Here is a 14,125-nt window from a genome sequence, read left to right as displayed (position 1 = left end):
GCTGTACTCTGGAATTGATTACCTGAAAATGTCAGAAAACGGAAAATATCAACAGTTTCCGATCTTGTCGCAAAACCATCCTCTTCAAACGAACATTCGACTAAGCGCACATGAGCAGGACTCTGGATATGTAGCGCTATACAAATGTCTAATTTTATTTGATTTGATTTAATATACCCGTTAGAAACCAACCCCCACCCCACCCCACTTTACATGTATACATATCAAAACCTCAAAAGATATTTGCGAAAAGACATGATACAGAGGGCAGTAAGAGATTTTATATCGATTATATATCAGGACGAATATCATATCGGTGAATCTCGCCAATATACCTTGGTACCAAATTTGAACAAAATCCATCATTTCTTTCTTGAGTTATCGCCCTAACAAGCTTATTTGATGTATGAAATGCAACGAAAAACAAACACCCGCGTATTTACGAATGATTAAAACTGTTATTACAATTTACGTAAATATTTATTACATTTTACCGCAACGAAAATTATTACAATTTACGTCAATTTTTATTACAATTTGCGTTTTTTATTACAATTTACGTCGTAACAGGAACATTAAGACGTATGGCCGAGTGTTACACAACTGGTAAGATCAAGGGCAAACACGTCGAAATTGTATTTTAGAGAAATATTATCTGTTCTCGAAAATCGTACCCCACCCCACCGTCCAAATTGAATATGATATGATAACGTGAAAATAAACTAATGTGACAAACAGACAGACCTTAACTAGTAACGATGTCAATTAGTCAGAAGATGTCTATGTAGATTGTAGACAGTAATAGTACCAGCTAATTCCAAATATAAAGTGTCAGTGCAAACGAATAAGCAGTCTTGGCTATCTTCAGAAACACGTTCTGTTTCATTACATTACAGGGGCGGTGGGGTAGCCTAGTGGTTAAAGCGTTCGCTCGTCACGCCGAAGACCTGGGTTCGATTTCGCACATGGGTACAATGTGTGAAGCCCATTTCTGGTCTCCCCTACCGTGATATTGCTATAATATTGCGAAAAGTGGCGTAAAAACCAAACTCACTCACACTCACTCACACTTACTCATTATTGTTTTCGTCACGATATGGCTGAGATATTGTCGATGTGACGTTAAATAGTAACTCACTCACTCACACTTACTCATTACATTCCATTTCATAAAACGCAAACCTAGCTGTTATTTTGCAAGATTTGAATCAGACTTTGTATCAAGACTTTCAACAACGTCCGGCATACTATTCATGAACCTCCATAGAACAGCATACTTGAGGACAATAAGAGAGAGCCTGGACTTGAACTAGTTCCATCACCAAGATACTCATGAATGAGCCCTTGAAGTATCCAGATATTGATATTGATTTCCTTCAGAGTGTTGACTGTCCATGCTTGTTAAAGGTGAAACTTCATATTTATAGCGAACGTATTTTTCGATGCGTGAAATGATAATTTGAAGTTTCGATTTTTGAAATATTCTATTTTTCAAATCGGATGAAAACGTGCTGACCTTTCTATGGTGAAATAAACTTGTCATTAATATTATGTCAACAATATGCTTAGTCAAACATGTTTAAAACGTTGGACGCAGTGTCAATGGGCTAAAAATACTGTTTCTACCTGCTGTTCTTGTTTATATGTCGCAGAACAGGTGAAAAATGATTGTCCTGTTGTGTTCGGTCTTTCGAATGCATTATACATGACTTGTCTGCAGGCACTGTGCCGTCTTGCTGACACATGAAACATGATCTGGTACTGGAAATGAGAAAAAACAGTATAACGATTAAACTGATAAAGTCAACCTGACTACCCAAACCAGGATGTTGTGTTTTTGTGTTTTGCAATATTTATTATCTGTCATGCATGTCGGTTCAAGTTGATAGAGACATTTTAATTCTGTAATGGCTAGACTGGGATATCATTAGACTGTAATACAACAGTCAATTCTGATGTCCAGAATAGTGGCAATCACTAGAAACTAAGAAGTGGTGGCAAAAACGCGTTGTTATGTGGCGAACAACTCCAAATGAAACATCTGTGTGTACGTTGTTTCGTTCCCAATTGCAGTTTTACTCTCCTTATTCAGTTTGCAAATGAACTAAGCTTAGTGGTAAGTTAAAAGTTTATTTGTGAAGCAACGAAATGTGTTCAGATAAATGTCAACACACACACCTAAATGGGTGACACTCATTGCAAAATGGCTGCAATGAGACACAGTGTAATACATTGTGGCAATAAACGCATACACTTAAAAGGTGAGACAATCAATGCAAACATTAAGAACGTTTAAAAGTCACCAACCAAGAAGTGATTGCGATCACTGTCATCATACTGAGATGGATATCTATGACAATCAATGCACAATGACAAAACCTGGTGGCATTCATTCCACACAATCAGAGGTGGTAGCGATCAACGCACAATGTAATTGATAAGTTTTGGCAATCGACGCACAGACTTAGAAGATGTGGCACTCTACGCAATCACTAAGAAAGATTGAAAGTCACTGTACAGCATTTAGAGAGATCACTTTGGTCATACTCATATGAAAGACTATCAATTGTTACGGTTAATAATTTTGCCGTGACAAAAGGTTTAAGAGTCCCCTTTGAACCAGCAAAATAGAACGCAGACAAGTATAAAATAGTCAATAATATAATGAACAAATAATGAGCAACCTACAATGAATGACAATACAGATATCTAGTACAATGCAATTGAGTCACAACTATAAAATATTAACTCACTAGAGTCATGACATTCACAGTGAGAACAAATATACTGATTGAAGGTTGTTTACAATGACAACAGTTGAATATAGACGAGCACGGTCAGTCTTGAAATGTAGGTCAGCTTGACAATGGCAGACAGATGTGTATAACTCCAGTGATGTGATAAGTCCCATGCCACAAAACTCAACAACCAGCCTTTCTATAGCTCTTACACACTTCTCGAGCATTCTAGCAAAGCTAGGCTTCATCATTATCCTCTCGGAACGATATGGAATCATGTGGAACACACGGCATGATGAAAGCCGTAAATATACAAGATTGCCAAGGGAGGCAACACTGAAACGCTATCAAAAAGGCGTACCGCTACAAATACTATTGCCATTGAACATATATGATGCGAGATGTGAACCACAACCCACACCCGAAACTTTAAACATTGTGACCCTCAATGACTATCATCTAATCAATGATAATACAAATTACAAAAAAACACACTCTCATAACACAATGCACATGCTAAGCTGGGGTGGCATTCACTGCAGAAGAAAGTTGTTAATTTCAGGGTGTAAGCCATCGGGCCATGCACAAAAAGCAATACAAATACAATGTAATACTGTGCATAATGTCATTTGAGTTGTCAATTTAAACAGGATTCACTGAGAAGGTGTGGAAATCAATGCGAAAAATTAAAAAGGTGGTGGCAATCACTGCTCATGTCACAATGATTTCACGATCGATGTTCATGCTGTTGATCACTAGATTATCTGGTCCAGACTCTATTATTTATAGAACGTCACAAAATATCTGTAAAATGGTGAGTGTGACATAAAACTTAACTCACTCACTCACTACGTGCATACAGTCCAAGAATTACAATTACTTTCCAAAACTGTTATCTTGAAAACCAAACAACAACGGTGTGACAGCTGTCCCAGAAATGATAGGCTATAACAATAAGCAAAGGTTTCTATCTGGTAACAACAAGTATTAGCAATATACTTTGTCATAATCTTGTTCATGTCATTCCATGAGAGCTGCAAACCAGGCCCCGATTTCTCGAAACAAACTTCGACTTAAGTTAGTGTTTTTACTCAAAATTTGAGAGAAAATGCATTTCCCAGAATGAACTAAAATCGATATTAAACACAAACATAGTAGACAATTTGAGTTTGGTGGATAGATTACTTAAGTTGTTTGGGCCTTTTTATTTCATAAATGCAGTTGAGTTAAAAATTCATCTGTTTCAAATTGTCCAACTCAGTTTGAAATTTAAGTAAAAACTTAAGTTTGTTTAGAGAAATCGGGGCCAGGTAACGGTGTAGTTAATATCTCACAAGCTTGATTCTTAAAAAGACATTATTTTCTCATCACTATGAATAAGGACTCCTTAAGGCATTCTTTGTAGTGAAAAAATAACAAAGATGTGTGATGATAATTACCATTGATCAAACTGATGTAATTCGAAAAAAATCAAATATATTATATTTGTTCTACGAACATTATTGACTAGCATGACTTGAATACAGATCATTCAAATATATAAAATTCGTATCTCCGTACTTCTAACCGTACATTTTCCCTTACAAATACGTGTATATCAGCAAAAAAGTGCGAAAGAAGTTATCAACACAGATTTTCATGAATGTGAACAATGGTGCATAATACAAGCTACTCTGTTGGTACACTGATAAACGATGACATTGCATGCAATGAACAGACCACCCCGCTTGGGCGGCAGCTTAGATATGCAAATACAGACATAATCGGTTCTGGAGAGTTGCTTATTACGTATTCAGCGATAGCGTTACGTTACACTGAAGACTGGCTTCAGTTACCTGCACAAAGGATAAATTGAAATCCCAAGACAATATATTCGTTTTACATGACAATTAGAGGGCGGGGGACATAGAAGGTAATACCCACATGTAGTTTCTTGTAATGATATGATCTTTAAGAAGTCATACGACCAGGAACAAATATTGTGTTGTGTTTTCACAATAGCAAAGAACATCAGAACCCAACATCAGTATATGTTCACTGACAATGTATACTAGTCGGTCAGCTTCTTCATAGATATACGGGCGATGGGGTCGCCTGGTGGTTAAAGCCTTCGCTTGTCACGCCGAAGGTCCGGGTTCGATTTCCAACATGGGTACAATGTGTGAAACTCATTTCTGGTGTCCCACGCCGTGATATTGCTGGACTATTGCTAAAAGCGGCGTAAAACCATACTCACTCTCATTCATAGATATACATAGATACGTTTTGATATTCGCAAAGTTAAATTGTTAAATAGTTGCACTTTGTGTATTTGATGGTGTTTTCGGGAGTGTTATTCATTGTGTAACACATTGTATATGCTGATTCAGTGAGAGATAGTGGTGTGCTATATTTAGATTTGTGCTAGATTTAGATAGAAAAATCTGGTAAGTTGTGCAGTGTGTTGGTCCATTACCTCAGAGAGTATTGTTTATATTTTTAGACTTTTCTTGTGTATATAATGGGATTTGGCGCTTTCCCTCGTCTAGCATGACATCTAAAGTCCCTCCCCTCCCCCAACAAAAACAACAACCCCAAAACAAAACAAACAAAAAAAAGAACAGAAAAAGCAAAAAACCCTAAAAAAACCAAAACAAAAACAAAACACAAAGTATCCTTGTGTGTGTATGCATGTTCCCCCCAAAAAACAACAACACACACACACACACACACACACACAAAGAACAACAACAAACGTTTAAATTACATAATTTTCTTTGCCGTTTAAAGGTTTCACACCTAGTTTTTTTATGGACTAATTTTCGGTTAACTCTTAAGTTTCCACTCTGAAATCAACACGTATCAGTGGTTACAACTGACAACGAAAGAAACACTCGTTTTCGATACCTCCAGCTGTTTTATTGTCCTTTGTTAATGCTTTTGACGAAATTGCTCGCGGTTATCATAGTGGCGTTCTTTAATGAGAAATGCATGTGACAGGTTCCAGTAGTTGTTCCTACGTGCTGTAAACAATGCAGGCAGGCCTGTATACATCAGTAAACTCCAGCAAGGCATTAAACAGAAGGGTAGAATGCAAGCGGCTCCGAACACCGCGTCAAACTACAATCAACCGTGTTGGCGCTGATCAATGAAAGCTGTGAAATAAACACTACCGTTAGGCATTGTTCGTCGACTGATGATATCAACCAAGTAGGCCTTCATTACATCCTTTTCTAACAGTAAATCCTGATTTCGCATTATGCTTTATCGGCGGAAGAACAACCCTGAAATAGCTTTAAAATTATTTGTGTTGAAGTCATTGATCCTGTACGAAAAAAGACGTCTTGGTTGAAGTGGAATCATTTTTTATGCTGTCCTATTTTTCAAAATGCAACTGGAAACTTGGTTTCTTTTCTTTGTTCCAATACTAATTTCCCATACTAATGGTTTCTTCCACATTTAGACAACTTTACTAAAGATATAAAATACCTCTTAGCATCGTGTCAACTCCAACTCACACATATCCCTAAGCCGAGTCAATGTATAATTGTTTTCCGTAAAAGCAAACAGTGTTTGTTTTGGGGACAAAAAGATAATTGTAGTACTATTGTATTAATCGATTTTTGTGTGACTTCATTTATAGAAGTGAATAAATCGGACACGGTGTGTGTTAACCGCAAGTAGTGTCACAGGAGAAGTCATTTTCGCAGTCCCTGATATTGCGTGTTACCTTTTAGCTTAACATTTGTATGTTACCTCAAACATAACATTTCAAATGGTAAATTACAGTAAATGGTATCCAGGAATTACATAGATACATTCGCATAAAGTGTGTGTGTGTGTGTGTGTGCGTGCGTGCGTGCGTGCGTGCGTGCGTGTGTGTGTGTGTGTGTGTGTGTGTGTGTGTGTGTGTTGTTTTCAACTTTCGCCCATAGATGTTACTACCATTGCATAATAAGAGAGTATGACAGCCTGGTTTTCAAATCATAGAAGATACAAGTTTTAGTTTTTCATAACCGAAATCCTTATTTTGTGTTATGTAAAGTATACAAATTAAGCACCAATATAATATTAGTCTTCACAATGAGCATCACATATAACAAACATATCATGAATCTTGTTCTCTATATGTGTGTGTGTACGTGCACGCGTGTGTGTGTGAATGTGTTAGTGTGTGTGTATGCATGTTCTCCAAAAAGGAACAACAACTCTAAACTTACAGTTGTGTTCTTTGTGTATTATGTACAACCAATCAAATTTGGCTCTTGTCAATGTCACTGACCCAGCTTTATCGGGGCACGCAAGAAGGTGATTAGTTCTTTATATCTTGTACAGTGAAGCCTCGTTAATCCGGACGGTTGCGTTTCTCAGCAAATTCGTCCGGATTGCGAATCGTCCGGACTACTGAATCAAGACCCAAGTTCAAGCAAGTGATGCTTCCCTTACTATTACAAAAACGACACGAATCTGGATAAAACAAATAAGCATTTAATGTAAAGCTTATAAAACGATGAATAGCAAGTACAACAATAATCTATAGTCATAGCAAAAAGTCTTTCATTGTTGTTTGTGTTCGTTTAACCTTCCTCATTGAATTCATCACATCAATAATTTTACCGAGTGGCATCCGCATGTTGATCCGACGTGTCTGATCACGTCCTTCCTCAGCACAGGTGAGGTAATGTCTAACAAGCGTTATGTATATGGCCTTCATCAGAGTCCAGAACTGCCTGGTATCGTCGCTCCAAGGAACCAGTCAGATCACGAACTGTGGCCCGGGGAATGTTCACACACACATTCTGCAGTGCTTGTGCCAGCTGTGCTGTCCTCTGTGGCTGTTGACGTGATCGCAGACGTTGATTAAGAGCATCCCGTAAATGGTCGATGGGGTTTAGATGTGGAGACCTTGAAGACCAGAGCAGTACTTGGATGCTGTTGTTCCTCCAAACGCTGTTGTCAGTCTTATCGTGCAACGTCGGATGTTGATGGTTGAAAAATGACGTTGCTTGTTACATGATGAAAAGGGCGTGTGGCGGAGGGATTTCATCTGTGTAACGCTGTGACGTTAAATTGCTCTGGCCGTATACCAAGTCCGCTCTACCGATGTCGGAGATGGCGGCCCACATCAATACACTTAATCAAGTACTTAATACTGATTAGATGAGTGGCTGTCTATTTGGTTAAGGTGTTCGGTCGCCACGGGTTCCAATCCAATAATGGTTACATAGTGTGAAGACCATTTCTAAGGTTCCCTACCTTGAAGTTGCTGGAACAACAGGGCTGTAATTCATTCACGCGATACAGAAGATCTTTCCTTAGTCTCCATTCATTGTACGATTCTTAAATAAACAGAGAAGTAGGGTGTAATTAATCATATATCGAAATAGTGATGAAACAAGGGGTTCGATAAAATATGGGAGTATTGGGAGTGTTACATCCGGTCGGTGGCAGGAACAAAAACAAAGACAACAACAACAAAAAAAAAAAGAAAAAAATACCACCCAAGAGCGATATAAGTGCTTACCTGTAAATTAAACCACCCCTCCCTACCCTGCCTTACTCCTCCCTACCTTGCGCCACCCTTCCTTGCACCACCCTACCTTGCACCACTCCTACCTACCCATCACAACCCTCACTACCCAACACCACCCCTCCCTACCCTGCCTTACTCCTCCCTACCTTGCGCCACCCTTCCTTGCACCACCCTATCTTGCATCACTCCTACCTACCCATCACAACCCCTCACTACCCAACACCACCCCTCCCTACCCTGCCTTACTCCTCCCTACCTTGCACCGCCCTTCCTTGCACCACACCTTACCTTGCACCACTCCTACCTACCCATCACAAATTCCCTCACTACTCAACACCACCCTCCCTACCCTGCCTTACTCCTCCCCTACCTTGCGCCACCCTTCCTTGCCCCACCCTACCTTGCACCACCCTACCTACCCATCACAACCCTCACTACCCAACACCACCCCTCCCTACCCTGCCTTACTCCTCCCTACCTTGCACCGCCCTTCCTTGCACCACCCTACCTTGCACCACTCCTACCTACCCATCACAACCCTCACTACCCAACACCACCCCTCCCTACCCTGCCTTACTCCTCCCTTCCTTGCGCCACCCTTCCTTGCACCACCCTACCTTACACCACTCCTACCTACCCAGCACCACCCCTCACTACCCAACAACACCCTCACTACTCTGCACCACCCCTCCCGACCCTGGACATCCCCCCAAACCCTGCACCATCCCTCTCTACCACCACCATCCCTCCCTTGCTTCCACCACCCTACCTTCCCAGCACCACTCCTGCCTACCCTGCCCCACCCCTCCAAACCCTGGACATCCCCCCAAAACCCTGTACCATCCCTCTCTACCACCACCATCCCTCCCTTCCTTGCACTACCCTACCTTGCACCACTCCTACCTTCCATAGCACCACTCCTACCTTCCATAGCACCACCCCCTGCACCACCCCTCCTGACCCTGCACCACCCCTCCCGACCCTGGATATCCCCCAAACCCTGCACCACTCCTCTCTACTACCACCATCCCTCCCTTCCCTGCACCACCCTCTCTACCCCGCATCACCTGTCTGACCCAACATCACCCCTCCCTACCTTGCACCACCCCTCACTATCCTGCACCACCCCTCACTACCCTGCACCACTCCTCCCTGCATCACCCCTCACTATTCTGCACCACTCCTGACTCAGAGGTCTGTGCTACAAGTAAACATAGTAATAATTCAGTATAAAAATATTCATCCCCGAGCAAATGAAGAGTTTTTCAAATAGTATCGTACACGGAAATATAAGAGAGGGAGACTTTTATCCCTGACATCCGGAACACCTGGAGAATTTAACAAACAGTATGTCACAAGCACGTAAGAATATAACTGCCGATGACTTCTCCGTGTTTCTGAACACCTGAATAGCTTTTATACAGCAACAGAGAGATAAAACGCTGTGGGTAATATAATATTATCAGTGAACCCGCAGAGCACTGGGTTAATCGTGGATATCCCAAGGTGGGTTAACACATCCTGTGGACAGCTTGAGATTCATCACGTGGGAGCTTAAGAAGGATATGAGTCATGGTGGGTGCGGCAGACGGAGTCATATCAGTACGGTAGCGGTGGGTAGCTGGCTGGTGATAGGTGAGGAGAGCTGATGAAGGGAGGGGTGAAGGAGGGTTGTTAGGAGGGGTGGGGTCAAGGTCAATGGAAATATGTGGGAAATGTGGCGAAGTATAAAAAGGGTAATGGGAGCGGATTGGATGGGTGAGGAAGGTGTTATTAGCGAATTGTAATAAATCACTGTGTACAATGGGCTGGAAGCGGGAATTAATGTGGAAAGGTATGGTGAACGGTAGTGAGGAGTGTTGCAGAATAGGGAGAAGTAGTGCAGGGTAGTGAGGGGTGGTGCAGTGTAGTGAGGGGTGGTGCAGTGTAGTGAGGGGTGGTGCAGTGTAGTGAGAGGTGGTGCAGTGTAGTGAGGGGTGGTGCAGTGTAGTGAGGGGTGGTGCAGGGTAGTGAGGGGTGGTGCAGGGTAGTGAGGGGTGGTGCAGGGTAGTGAGGGGTGGTGCAGTGTAGTGAGGGGTGGTGCAAGCTAGGGAGGAGTGTGGTGCAAAGTATCGAGTAGGTGCAGTGTAGGTAGAGAGGGGCGGTGCAGGGAAGAGTGGTGCAGGGCAGGGAGGAGGCCTGTAGCGTAGCGAATGGTGGTGCAGGGTAGTGTGGGGAACTGCATGGTAGGGAAAAGTTATGCAGGGTACAGAGGGGTGGTGCAGGGTAGTGAGGGGTGGTACAGGGTAGTGAGGGGAGCTACATGGTAGGGAAGAGTTATGCAGGGTACGGAGGTGTGGTGCAGGGTAGTAGGGGGGGAGCTGCATGGTAGTGAGGGAGGCTGCATGGTAGGGGAAGGTTATGCAGGGGGAGGGGGAGGGGGTGGTGCATGGTAAGGAGGGGTGGTGCAGAGCTAGCTAGAGGTGGTTCAGGATAGGGAGGGAGCTGCAGGGCAGGGAGGATGGGGCAGTGTAGGGAAAAGTTATACAGTGTACGGAGGGGTGGTGCATGGTAGTGAGGGGAGCTGCATGGTAGGGAAGAGTTATGCAGGGTACGGAGGGGTGGTGCATGGTAAGGAGGGTGGTGCATGGTAGGGAAGAGAGTTATGCAGGGTACGGAGGGTGGTGCATGGGTAAGGAGGGAGCTGCATGGTAGGGAAGAGTTATGCAGGGTACGGAGGGGTGGTGCAGGAGTAAGGAGGGTTGGTGCATGGTAGGGGGAAGAGTTATGCAAGGTATGGAGGGGTGGTGCATGGTAGTGAGGGGAGCTGCATGGTAGGGAAGAAGAGTTATGCAGGGTACGGAGGGTGGTGCAGGGGTAGTGAGGGGAGCTGCATGGTAGGGGAAGAGTTATGCAGGGTACGGAGGGGGGTGGTGCATGGTAAGGAGGGGTGGTGCATGGTAGGGAAGAGTTAATGCTGGGTACGGAGGGTGGTGCATGGTAGTGAGGGGAACTGCATGGTAGGGAAAGAGTTATGCAGGGTACGGAGGGGTGGTGCATGGTAGTGAGGGGGCTGCATGGTATGGAAGAGTTATGCAGGGTACGGAGGGTGGTGCATGGTAAGGAGGGTGGTGCATGGTAGGGGAAGAGTTATGCAGGGTACGGAGGGGTGGTGCATGGTAGTGAGGGGAACTGCATGGTAGGGGGAAGAGCTATGCAGGGTACGGAGGGGTGGTGCATGGTAAGGAGGGTGGTGCATGCATGGTAGGGAAGAGTTATGCAGGGTACGGAGGGGTGGTGCATGGTAGGAGGGGTGGTGCATGGTAGGGAAGAGTTATGCAGGAGTACGGAGGGTGGTGCATGGTAGTGAGGGAACTGCATGGTAGGGAAGAGCTATGCAGGGTACGGAGGGTGGTGCATGGTAAGGAGGGGTGAGTGGTGCATGGTAGGGAAAAGAGTTATGCAGGGTACAGAGGGTAATTATCAGTGGTGCATAGTGTAAGTGAGGGAAGGGGAGAACTGCATGGTAGGGCATGGTAGGGAAGAGCTATGCACTTTGATGAGGATGGCAAATATACAGGTCCAAATCAGCATGGGTACGGAGGGTCAAAGCGGGGGTGTGGTGCATGGTATCCTCCTCGCAACAACGAATTTGCGGGAATATGAGTTCCGGGTGGTGCATGGTAGGGGGTATGCAGGGCACGGAGGGGTGGTGCATGGGGAGCTGCATGGTAGGGAAGAGTTATGCAGGGGAGGGGTACGGAGGGGTGGTGCATGGTAAGGAGGGTGGTGCATGGTAGGAAGAGTTATGCAGGGTACGGAGGGGTGGTGCATGGTAGTGAGGGGAACTGCATGGTAGGGAAGAGTTATGCAGGGTACCGAGGGGTGGTGCATGGTAGTGAGGGGAGCTGCATGGTAGGGAAGAGTTATGCAGGGTACGGAGGGGTGGTGCATGGTAAGGAGGGGTGGTGCATGGTAGGGAAGAGTTATGCAGGGTACGGAGGGGTGGTGCATGGTAGTGAGGGGTGGTGCATGGTAGGGAAGAGTTATGCAGGGTACGGAGGGGTGGTGCATGGTAGTGAGGGGAACTGCATGGTAGGGAAGAGCTATGCAGGGTACGGAGGGGTGGTGCATGGTAAGGAGGGATGGTGCATGGTAGGGAAGAGTTATGCAGGGTACGGAGGGGTGGTGCATGTTAAGGAGGGGTGGTGCAGGCTAGCGAGAGGTGGTTCAGGATAGGGAGGGAGCTGCAGGGCAGGGAGGATGGGGCAGGGTAGGGTAAAGTTATACAGGGTACGGAGGAGTGGTGCATGGTAGTGAGGGGAACTGCATGGTAAGGAGGGGTGGTGCATGGTAAGGAGGGGTGGTGCAGGCTAGCGAGAGGTGGTTCAGGATAGGGAGGGAGCTGCAGGGCAGGGAGGATGGGACAGGGTAGGCAAGAGTTATGCTGGGTAGGGAGGGGCGGGGTTTGGTTTGGAGGGTGAGGCAGGGTACAGAACAGTTCTGCAGGGTAATTGCAGGGTGATGCCGAATAGGGGAGGTGTTTTGATGGGTAGGGAGGTGTTTTTGGAAGGTAGGGAGACTTTGTGCTGGGTAGGGAGGGTGGTGCAGGGTATGGAAGACTGACTGACTGACTGAGTTTAGTTTTACGCCGCTTTTAGCAATATTCCAGCAATATCACGGCGGGGGACACCAGAAATGGGCTTAACACATTGTGCCCATGTGGGGATTCGAACGCGGGTCTTCGGCGTGACGAGCCAACGCTTTAACCACTAGGCTACCCACCGCCCCGCAGGGTATGGAAGAGTGGTGCAGGGTAGGAAGTATTTGTGCAGGGTAGGGAGGATGTTACAGAGTTGAGATGGTCAGTGTAGGGCCTGGTGGTGCAGATTAGTGAGACGCGATGATTAACCGTTGAGTTTCATGAGTGATGAGAATGACTTCTGGGCGGCGATGAAGGGATGAAGTGTGGTAGGGAGGCTGGTGACAGCCTCGTCTCTAATAGCAATAATGTTACCGGGGACTGATGCCCTCACAGAAATACCTGAGATGAATTATCGCTTGCACAATCGCTCCAACTCCTACCCAGAAACCTAGCAACAATCTATACCAAACACACCTCTCCGCCAGTCTCCACAGCCGATAATACGTTGACAAGTTTACTGTTGGTGAGCTTGTCGTTGCTGCAGCAGGGGACTCTCCCATTGGAAATACACAGCCAACTGTCCGGTACGGTAGGTTCAGGCAATATTCCATTTGTGAACAAATTATATTAATAGATTTCACTTAATACATTAACACATTTCCCATTAATATGACCTGAGGAGACACTCGCTAATAAATAACTAGAGATGATCACGGAGAGCTTTCTTTGTATCGATAATGGTTTTCATACTACTTGAAACACGTACGCGCAAACTGCAGCCGGAATCGTGGACTGTTTTGTTAAGCACATGCGCAGTTTCTTGCTCTTTATTAAATAAATATATCACCAAAACATTTCAAATATGTACATTTACTTGTATTATGTTAAGTTTTCCATGCAGTCCACTATATTTTCAGTTGCCATCTTATCCATATTATTTATTTTATAGTGGATTTAATTGCTAACTCCCTTTTAATGATTTGTTTTTCTGGAGCGTGGAGTGATATTGCTGGGACGTTGCTAAAAGCGACGTAAAAGACAATATTTCACTTAATGATGTGTTTAATACTGGGATAATATTGAACTCGTATTATCGCTTGAAACATTTGGGAATTTCGTATTTGATTATATCTGTAAGCAAGAGTAAATGTATAAGAAGGCCAACAGTAAGATAATATTTTAAATAACCGAGCTCAAGACGGTCAGGTAATTATAATGTTGAATAATGGTTACAAAAGCTATTCCATAAGA

The 14,125-nt window shown here is 44.2% G+C and overlaps 1 protein-coding gene across 3 annotated transcripts in view; it reads left to right on the top strand.

Moving 5' to 3' along the window:
- LOC124259837 (cell wall protein DAN4-like) overlaps positions 1-14,125 on the top strand; it is a 47,119-nt gene that overhangs the window by 20,427 nt on the left and 12,567 nt on the right. The window contains exon 1 of one of the 3 annotated variants that reach the window (XM_046694045.1): positions 13,061-13,463. The exons of 1 other annotated variant lie outside the window; for it this stretch is intronic. The gene's annotated coding sequence lies outside the window, so the exon portion shown is untranslated. Of the gene's footprint in view, positions 1-13,060; positions 13,464-14,125 lie in introns of those variants that run through there. One more of the 3 variants, XM_046694044.1, reaches the window with a different exon arrangement.

The sequence above is a fragment of the Haliotis rubra genome, unplaced genomic scaffold, assembly GCF_003918875.1.
Source record: "Haliotis rubra isolate DU_JTF1 unplaced genomic scaffold, ASM391887v1 Scf74, whole genome shotgun sequence".
In the NCBI taxonomy this organism is placed as follows: domain Eukaryota; kingdom Metazoa; phylum Mollusca; class Gastropoda; order Lepetellida; family Haliotidae; genus Haliotis; species Haliotis rubra.
The sequence above is the reverse complement of the archived record's forward strand: the minus strand, read 5'-3'. Positions and strand labels throughout refer to the sequence as shown.